Genomic DNA, 9,056 nt, shown 5'->3' on the forward strand with positions numbered 1-9,056 from the left:
TGAACTCGAAAATAAGCCCCACTGTAACTAGATGGTGCTCAAATACGTTTTATGACCCCCACCCCACGTAAAAATATGTTAAAACATTTTAATGTACAGTGATTGTTAAGAAAAATAAGGTTTTCAGTGTAAATACCACGTTTTTTAAGATGGTAAGAGTAATACGATGCATTATATTTTTTCATAATTACTTACAATGTTTTCAATGTGAAACTCCAAAACGCAATAAAAGCTTCACCCAATTGCCGTGACATTGCTCTTCACCGCAATGCCGTGACTCGGATTCGAACCGAGGTTGCTGCGGCCACAACGCAGAGTACTAACCACTATACGATCACGGCGAGCTACTTGGGTTGTGAGCGTTTCTTTGTTTGCAGCTTTGAAAACCGTCCCATATATTGTGATGTATGATGTTCCATAAGTTGTAATACTTAACACAATAAGCCAATTGATACCTAATCTCTTCATCTATTATAATACAACACACTCCAACGAAACATTAACAGCAACAACTTGCAAATTCATACCCTCATCAGAAGACAGTGGTGGGTGAAAACTGGAGTCCAGGTCATCAACATGAATTCTACTAAATATACCTAAATGGAAAACATTCTCCTGGGTGCTGCAAGGCCCGAAAGCCGATCACATAGAAGACATGGCTGAAAGTTAAACTGTGGGGTTACTGTTATTAATGTGGCTGTACCCCTGATCTCACTGCAATCATTTTCACAGGCTTCTACGGCTTGGTTTAGTTTGGAGTGAACTTGTTATAAAATGTTTTCCCAGTTGCAGTGCGAAAGAGAACTGGGGAGATGCTGACTGCGCTGGTGATAGCACGATTTGTAGTCAAAATTATAAAGATAGAAAAGGGACATCAAAGTGGGAGGCGTAAAATGACGGCACCTCCCCGACGAAGCTTCGACACACTTGCACTACTTATTTTTGTTTAAACGGAAAACGAGCTTGTTTCCTCTTTCTTCGGCGTTCGCGGCCACACTTGCTCCACCATTCCACGCATGCTAAATAAATAAATAAATAAATAAATAAAAACAGAATGGTTGCTTTTTTTTTTACTTTTGATGTCCCTTTCCATGTGTCTTGGAAGTTATGTTCCATATGTGTTCTATTTATTTAGAATCCACTACACATGGGCAATATATGTTGTTGTGTAACACAGAGTCAATGCATGATACGGTCACTATGGGCTGAAGATCTGTCACAGCGTGTGGGGGCCCCATTTCAACTTGATGGTGGGGTGCAAACATTATAATGAATGCACATAAATACAGCCAGAGGCTAATAGCGCTGATTCTCAGAAGACAGCCATCCAGCAGGGAGCTGAAACACCAAACGTCCATTGCAAAGCGATTAATTCTTCTTTGTCAGCAAGGGCCCCGGGCTATGGTAGAGAAACCAGAGTAAAAAGGCTCGGAAGAGGCCAGAGACAGGTGACAGATACTCTGAAGAGCTCCAACAAATGGATTGTTTAATGTGCGTGCGGCTAAAGTGCACATTGAAAGCCCCAAATGAAAGGCCTATATTGCAGTGCCATAAGACTGCTGGTAGCCAAGATGGGGGCAATTGCTGGGGCCTCGGCTGATGCCCAGGGCTTCTATCAACCGAAAAAGTTGAAAGGTCTGGCGCCTTCCCTGCAGTGCCCACACAGTCAACCCACTGGTAGTGTGATCTTTGAGGGTCTGTACCTCAGTGTGGGCCTGGATGAGGCACAGATCCTGAACACTACTGTTGATCTTGGCTGTGCCCCTCTGCTCCACCAGGGCTTCATTGTCCTGCCCTGTCATATGTCTTTGAAGTAATAAGGATATGTGAAAAAATATCAACATGATGTGACATAAGCCAAAAGGACGATGACTAAGGGGGAAGAACAAGGCACGAGGAATATGCATGATGTGTGGGGAGCGCGGAGGGCGAATGATTATATCCTAAAATATAAAATGTGTCACAAGGGAGGAGAAGGGTACCTGTGATCTCTTTAATTTCAAACCGGATCTCCATCCAACATGACTTTATAACGGGGCAATGCCACCACATGTGGACTAGGTCTCCCAATTGCCCACATCCATGCCAGGCTCTGTCGGAATACGTAGAATGGATGGCATGCAGGTGCTCCAGGGACAGGTACCAATTTGAGCACCCCCCCTTTAACCAGGATTCTCCGGAAATTTCCAGGCCTCATTTATTTTCCCATTTCCACATATAGGGGGAACTTTTCCTCAGGGTCAGCGTTTTCCAAAAGCCTATAACATCTAGCTACTTTATGTGAGCTTTGCCCTTCCAACACTTTGAGTTCGATGTCTGTTGGGGCACGGGACCCAGCCTGCCGAACTACATTATTAGTCGCCTAATGGCGCAATTGGCCCTATCGAAAGCTCTCTGATTCAAGAAGGTTGAACTTCTCCTTAAACTTGACAAAGGTCAGGGGCTCTGTCTCATTATAGAGATCCTGTAGTCTCAAGAGTTCACCAGACTTCCAGCGCTGAAAGTTTTGGGCCTGCATTCCCGGTGTGAATCCTGGGTTTTGGGTGATTGGGGAAAGCGAGCCCAGCACCAATTTAAACCCTCTCTGCACCCATGCTTTATCAAAATTCTGAAGAGTCACTAATGTGGTAATCAGCATTGTACCATGCCGACGTCGCGTTTCTTTAGGGAGGAACGGAAGATGGTTCAACGGGAAGAGAGAAGCAGCTTATTCTATATCTTTCCATTTAGGGGTCTTCCCAGCCCCTGCCCAACCCAACATAGAGGCGACCTGAGAGACCCGAAAATACCTTGGAATTGATGGAACACCCAGCCCACCCAGCATTTTCCTTCTTGTAAGGCGCTTGCAAGAAATACGTGGTCTTTTGCACTGCCAGATGACCTGCCCAACTGCTTTTTGCAGGTCAAGTAATTCGCGTTCTGGGATAAGCGCAAGCAGTGCTTGAAACATATACAGCAGCTTTGTAAGGAGAGTCATGTTGACAGCAGAAATGCGGCCTAACCACGAGATCACCTGTGATAGCTCAGCGGCAACGTGCTCGCCTTGGACATGGAGCCACACAGGTTCGATCCTTGGGTCCACGATAACCTATGATAACCTATCATATCATATCATATCATATCACCTGTGAGTCCCACCTTTGAGGAAGCTCCTTGGCTTCTCTCCACAACCCCAGGACATTAGCCTTCAGTAGACCTGAGTGGGTGGGGGTTAGATGCACTCCCAGATAGGAGAAGTTTCTGTCCGTCCATCAAAAAGGAAATGCTTCCCTTAGGGTTGCCAATGCCACTGGCATTTCTGGTCAAACCCATACCAACTGATTTCTCATAGCAAAGTCTCAAACCCTGAGACTTTAGTAAATTGGGGTAAGAAGCCCATGAGAACTGGCAGAGAAGTGAGCGAGTCATTCAAACAGCACAACACATCATCTGGGCATAATGCTAACTTGTGACATTTTCCCCCCATACACAAAGCTATGAGTGTCAGGATGGAGGCGAATGCTTTGGGCTAGCAGCTCTATAGCTAGGGCAAACACCAGGGGTTATAGGGTACATTGTTGTCTAGTCACTTTACCTTGGGATACCAGGGAGGACAGCGACAGTTGACTCTAAAGCGAGGGGCTGGAAATTCACAAGCACCAGTTTGGTGAGGCGCAGGCTGAAGCCGAAGGCTGGGAGTAACAATTTCAAATAGTCCCAAGACATACTATCAAACACTCAGTGAGCGTCAAGGGACAACAATGAAACTTTCCCCGGGCTTTGAGGGGCCAGCACTATGAGGTCCACTACTCTGCGAATATTGTTTTTTTTTTGTATGAAGCCTGTCTGATCATAACTAATCCACACACAAGAGGAGATGTTCCTACCAGTGGTTAATTTAAAATCTATTTTTTATTTCTTTATGAGTATTCAATTCGTTACCTGTTAGCATCTTATTCAAGGAATTTGAGATTGTTAGGTGACACGTTATTTGTCTTGATTCAATCAAGCATTTTAATTAATTTGAGCATAAGTCTCAATGATCGTGCATCATTTCTACACAATATTGTAACGTGATTCAACAGTGGCTTGCATAACAACAGTATCACAAACGTGCTAGGGCAAAAGGGTAGTGCGAGTGATATAGTATATACATTATTTCAAAAAACAACACAAAGGAATGACACAAAATACCTAGAAAGTCACAAAATGTATTTCACAACTAGTCCAGGGTAATACAGACTATGTCAGAGGTCCCCATCATGAACCCGCTCAGGTAAGACTACAAGGCGCTTACTAGCCGATCTTCGCCATAGGCCAGGATCCAATCACTCAACAAAGGCATCTGGTCAAGTTGTGTGTTACAAGGCAAATATAAATTCTCAAGATTAAAACCCAAATAAAACAAAAATGAGCATTGAAAAAGTTGTCTAAAAAGTTTCAATCATGACATAAAGTCGACAGTAGCGGGTGTTATCTGCTCAGGGCTCCCGAAGGTGCGCCAAGCCCCTCCTCATCGATTTATAACAATAAAGAAGCGTACTAGGTTGGTGTCCTTCCAAGGGCTGCAGAACCCATTGAGTGGGCAATTCTTCAGTGAACACATCTCAGAAGCCCTCATATTTTACGTCTGGACCCCTCTCTGCCAGCGAAAGTCTCTCGACGCCTCAAGATCAGTCCGGTAGCCTCGAGTCCAGTGTGGCTCCAGATGGAGGTGTTCGATCCATCGGCACATGCCGCACTTTGTGTTTCCTCCTCTTGTCTCTAGGAAGGGGCCCAAAATAGGCATTATCTGGCTCCCGAACCTCTGAGAAGTGGGCCACATCCACCTCTTCAATCAGCTCCTTTGCCTCGTCTTCTGAGCCAATGATGTAATGGTGATTGTGAATGTTAAAGATCAATTTACAAAAGAACCCCCAGCGATAGCAAACCTTTTGTGACTGTAACCAGTAGGTGACCTTCTGCAAGTGTCGGCGGTTAGGCAAAGTATACAGTGAAAGGTCCAGGAACCGAGCGAGGGAAGCCCCTCGAAAGACTACCGGCTCCGGCCTTCGAGCCGTGACCATAATCGGCCTTTGTGGTGAAAGAAGTGGACACGGTAGAAGACGTCTGGCAGAAGATTGCGTCTCTGTTGTGCAGAGGAAAAGACCTTGTGGGTCCTGTCCAGGACTAGCTCTTTAGAATCTAGGAGCTCTAGCAGAGACTTAAAGAGGTCTCTCATGGATTCAGCCAGTTTGTGGTCTTGGACGTGGCGTGGGACCCCCCGAAGGCGCACATTGGTTCTTCTCGACATGTTTTCTAGGCCAGCTTGTTTCGTCCAGATATGCTTGAGGTGCTCTTCCATGCCTCCAACTCGCTTCACTAATTCCGTGTGGTCGTGAGTTTGCTCACATACCGTGTTTTCAAGATCATTCTCATGGGATTTAAGGCCCATTCGGTGAAAATTCAGGTCCACAATTGACTTGAACTAGCTCGACACGCCGCACCTAAACATGGTTTGACTTGCAACGCAGTTTAACTTGAAGCCTGGTTCGACTTTGACGAGCTGCCACACTTTGGAATAAGGTACTTTGAGAGGTCTTGTCCCCATGGTCCACTTTTGGGACCCTAGAGGGTAGTAAGCCACCCTTGATGCACATTTCTCTTTCCTAACATATACTTTTCAAAATATGTTTGCCTTCTCTCCCCTAAACAAAATATCTAGACTGCAGTCTTGTCCTGCATTTCTTTTGCAGAGGTGGGTTTTTATAATATTTGTAATTGTATTTTATTTATAGGGCGCTTTCGCCAAAGTGCTGTACACAAAAAAACAGTACAAAAATATGTTTAAAAAATAACAAGCCAAAACAAGAACAATTAGGTCATAGTAGAAGGTAGGTCGTTTTGAAGGTGCGAGCGGGAAATAGCATAACAGGGAATAGATCTGATATGTAGGGCCAGAGCATTCTAGCGTTTGGGGGCGAGTAAACAGAATGCACCAACGCGAGATTGGCCACATGGGGACTTAGGAACAGTCAACAGATATTGTGACTCAGAGTGAAGAGACAGAGAAGGAACAAATAAAGAGACCAAAGAGCAAAGATAAGGCTGGGCCAGACCGTGGAGACATTTAAAAGTGATGCAGAGGAAACAAAACTGTAGACAGAGTTCAAAGGATAGCCAGTGTAGAGAGTGAAGAGGAGAGATAGGAGACGGATGAGGAATAGAGCAAAGAGTCTGAATGGAGGAATTAAACAAGAATCAAAGGAGCAAGACGAGAAGCATGAAGGCCAACGAGAAGACACAAACAATAGTCAGGACGAGGAAAGATTAGAGAAGTAATAAGAAGTTTACAGGCATGAAAACTAAGAAAAGGACGAGCTTTACGCATATTAAAGAGTTGAAAATGACAAGCGCGTGCAATATTAGAAATGTTTGAGGAAAAGGAAAGTGAAGAATCAACGATGACACCCAGGTTACGGGCTGTCGGAGTAAAAGTAAGAGAGGCTGGAGGAAAGTTAGTGGAGGGGGGAAATATGAGAGGCAATAGAAGAGAAAGAAAGAAGAGAATTTCAGTCTTGGAGGCATTTAAGTGAAGAAAGTGAGAGTGCATCCTCCAAGTTTGAATAGACAGAAGATAGTAAGAAATAGAGTATATAATGTCTGAGAAAGCAGAAAAAGAAATATAAAGTTGGCAATCGTCCACATAGATGTGCGAGGACAGTGTTTTTAATAATTATTTGTACAATTGATTTGTTTGGTAAAGTATTTATATTTTTATAAAACTGCACATTCTTTTATTTATGAACTGTGCTACTTTGCTGTTTTGGTTGCTGCTGAATCACATGTACACCCCTTTTGAGAGTGTAGCACTCCCTCGGCCCACGTTACCACAAAAGGTGGAGGTATATTTCTTAGATGTTCCTGCTTTACCTTTATGGTTGTGATCACTACTGATTTGTAGAAGTGTGGGGGCGGAGTAGGCGTTTTAGCCACTACCCATTCTTACACTCCTGCAGAACAGAAATCCTTTCGTGATAGCCGAACACGCTTTGCTATTTGCTAAATGACCATCAAACCTAGACCGGAAGCCCACACCACTTCTGTTTTTGATATGTAGAGAAGCAGGTGTTCACCTTACTCATGGAGCCCACCCCCTCACATCTGTCATATTGGAGGAGAAAACATTAAGAAAGTACTGTACAGGACATCTAGTTTCACCCCAATATCGCACGGAAGAAATAAAAGACGTTATGCACTCTGACAACCATACTGACTATACCTTTGAACTGAAGTGGTAGAAGGAAGTCTGCAGACACCAATGGAAATAGAAGAACTATAAGAAAAGTCTGACAGATGTAAAATGGCATCATGAAGAGAAGAGGCGAGGGCACACTGAAACGATATATGAAAAGTCAATGAAAGAAGATGTGACTGAAGTTACAAAGTGAACATCCATGCGAATACAAAGAAATCATATATCCTGGGAAGATAAGTAAGAAGAGATGCAGTAGATGTATGTACGCAGAAAAGCAAGGTATATGAGACATGTAGAAGCTTGCTAAACGTAGGAAATATAAAGCAGGTAAAACAGCCATGATGAAAAGATGGATGTCGCTTTTGTATAACAGTAAGCTAAAAGCCCCAAGGAGAGAGACAAAGGCTGCAGAGCTGACAGGCATTGAAATACAAATTTGTGCAAGAACAAAGAATATTTGTTTGGCTTAGGATCAAGGATGCCGCAGCAAGCAGCAACTGCAAGGTACAAAAGGAGTCGAAGAGGATAAGCCATGTATGTAGGACATATTTCTCTTAGATTAAGCAAAGGAGTAAACATTTGCGAGTGCCAAATATTGGACAATTAAAGATAGAAAGAATATGCAAGATGGAGCAACCAAGTCTCCGGAGGCTAAGGAGAGTAATAGCACCCAGCATAATTGAATCCAATAGCACTAAATAAAAGGATAAGATGGACAAAATCATGGTCTACTCACAGCTGGTGCAAGACCAGAAAGGCATATTCCTCTGCTGCTATTCTTCTATTACCTACTATTACACGTAGTTAGAGGTAGCTTGAGGTCTGCCTACTTGATAAAGGGCAGCCAATGATATTACTAACTCTTAAATAAGCTATGGGTATATATGTTCCCTTAACCTATCTCTCCGCCCGATAGGTTTTTACTATTTGCCATGTAGGATGACGTCATAGCCGGCGTATATTATGGTATTAAGCCCTTGTGTAACTGAAATGTATTTGAGAGTTTGTGAGCTTCGATTTGTTATGCTCGTCAGATTTCCCTACTTTATCGAACTGATAATAAAGAAGTACTTTGTGATATTCTTTGAGTCTGTCTGGTCATTTGGGCCTGAAATCAGTTTTGCTGTAATCCCATCTAGCACTTGATACGCTCCAGATGCTACTGAACATTTTGGTAGCAGTGCGGATGGTTCTAGATCCAGATCCAGACCCAGACCCTCAGATACTTGATGACTTCCAACATCAGCCGGAACACAGCAGAGTTTGCTGTGGAGTGGGAGAAAATAACACGTGTAACCAGAGACAAGGTGCCCCTTTAAAGAATTTCCTGTCCGTTCCCCACAGGTACCCAGCTGACAGAAGGTGAAGTGGTCAGTTGAGGAAGAGTCAATACTCAAAGTCTAGAAATGAACAACGGACATAAGTAGAAGCATCGAAAGTGGCAAATAAAAGGGGAGGGATCGCATTGTCATTGTATGTACATATAGTGGGGGAACGAAACAGGATTTAATTAATGAGAGATACACTGTTTCCTAATCTCGAGGAGAATAGAAGGGATTGCATCAAACTCCATAACAGAGTATATTTTAAATGATTCCTGCAGCTAAGCCAAAGAAGGATGTGTGATGCTGGAAATGCATTGGAGGGACAGGACCTCCATGTCTTTGTCCTGTACTCCCTTAACATGTGTGTTCTGTGTGGTTTTCTGCACAGGAGTCCATGTGGGACTCCTGGAAGTGCAGCTCTTCCCCTTTTTGGTTGTGGTGAACAGAGACCCTTCGGATACCCTTATGCCACCCATGGGTGGGGGTACAACCCTGTACCACTAGTGTATGTTTTT

General features: G+C 43.8%; 1 non-coding gene across 1 annotated transcript; it reads right to left on the reverse strand.

The window, feature by feature from the left end:
* Nucleotides 1-269: 269 nt before the first annotated feature.
* TRNAH-GUG (transfer RNA histidin (anticodon GUG)) lies at nt 270-341 on the reverse strand. The gene has a single exon. It is a non-coding gene; the product is annotated as a tRNA-His (tRNA).
* Between the last annotated feature and the right edge of the window lie 8,715 nt (nt 342-9,056).

Source organism: Ambystoma mexicanum (assembly GCF_040938575.1).
Source record: "Ambystoma mexicanum isolate Mex_15411 chromosome 12 unlocalized genomic scaffold, UKY_AmexF1_1 Mex_chr12_unloc.2, whole genome shotgun sequence".
NCBI classification, from domain to species: Eukaryota; Metazoa; Chordata; class Amphibia; order Caudata; family Ambystomatidae; genus Ambystoma; species Ambystoma mexicanum.